This window comes from Octopus bimaculoides, chromosome 28 (assembly GCF_001194135.2).
Source record: "Octopus bimaculoides isolate UCB-OBI-ISO-001 chromosome 28, ASM119413v2, whole genome shotgun sequence".
NCBI lineage: Eukaryota > Metazoa > Mollusca > Cephalopoda > Octopoda > Octopodidae > Octopus > Octopus bimaculoides.
In genome coordinates this window covers 17084119-17085322 of record NC_069008.1, presented here as the reverse complement: position 1 = coordinate 17085322, position 1204 = coordinate 17084119, and the positions used below count along the sequence as shown (strand labels likewise).

The window sequence follows — 1204 nt, the reverse complement described above, 5'->3', positions numbered from 1 at the left end:
GGAGCAATTAATTCTTTAGGCACGAAGCTTGATATTTTGAAGGGTCAGGGTGAGTCGATATCATCCACCCTAGTTCTTTGACTCGTTCTTCATTTAATCAACCCCAGAGAGGGATGAAAAGCAAAGCTGGCTTCCGTGCGATTTGAACTCAAAACGCAAAGAGCCAGGAGAAATGATTTCTGATTTAGGCACAAGGTCGGGAGTTTTGAAGAAAGGAAAAGGGGTTCGTCGGTACCATCTAGTCCCATATTTGTCCGATATTTTATTTTTATCGACCTCTGGAGAGATGAAACACGAAGTTGACTTCGACGGGAATTGAACTCGGAATGTAAAGAGCCGGAACAAACAATGCTTTCGGATTTAGAAACAAACGCCCGCAGTTTTGAGGAAAGGAAGGGACAAGTCAATACCATCGACCCTAGTATTTGACTGGTACTTTATTTTATCGACCCAACAGAGGGACGAAAGACAAAGCTGGCATCCGTAGGATTTGATCTCAGAACGTAAAAGGACGGAACAAATAATTGCTTAAGCAGAAGGTTAGCGATTTTGGAGGGACGGGGAAAGTCAGTTCCATCGCCCCGAGTGTTTCAATTTGTACTTTATTTATCGACCCTCAGATGGATGAAAGGCAAAGTTGACATCGACGCAATTTGAGATCAGAACGTAAAAACCAGGAGAAATAATGGGTTTTGCTGTTTATTTCAGGGCTGTGGAGTCAAAACAAAAACCTTCTGACTCCGACTCCTCTACTATTGGCACCCCTGACTCCGATTCTGACTCCTCTTTATATAATCAAGTGATGTTGGTGCACATATGCATAAGCTTGGACTCTGAGTCAGTCGATAGGTTACAACTGGTTTATATTAAAGAATAAAGATATTGTGAGTCAGAGGTCAGTATAGTTTTACTGACTCTACGACTGCGACTCCATAGCCCTGGTTTATTTCATTTCTAAATCGTTATTACAAACCCTTGTTTGTTTTTTTTATTCCTCTGGACAAGAGAGACCCAAGATATGGAGATATATATATATATATATATATATGAAGAGAAAGAAAGATGGGGTTAATCTCTTATAGGGTTTAATTTAGGTACAGGCTCTGGCAGTCACGATGAAGGGAGCTGCTTAGTCGATACTAGCATCATCATCATCATCATCATTTAGCATCTGCTTTCCTGGTTCCCAAAGCGGGCAGTATTG

General features: G+C 41.2%; 1 protein-coding gene across 1 annotated transcript in view; it reads left to right on the top strand.

The window, feature by feature from the left end:
• The window catches only part of LOC106881813 (spliceosome-associated protein CWC27 homolog), a 12119-nt gene that overhangs the window by 434 nt on the left and 10481 nt on the right, over window positions 1-1204 (top strand). The gene's annotated exons all lie outside the window — the stretch shown is intronic.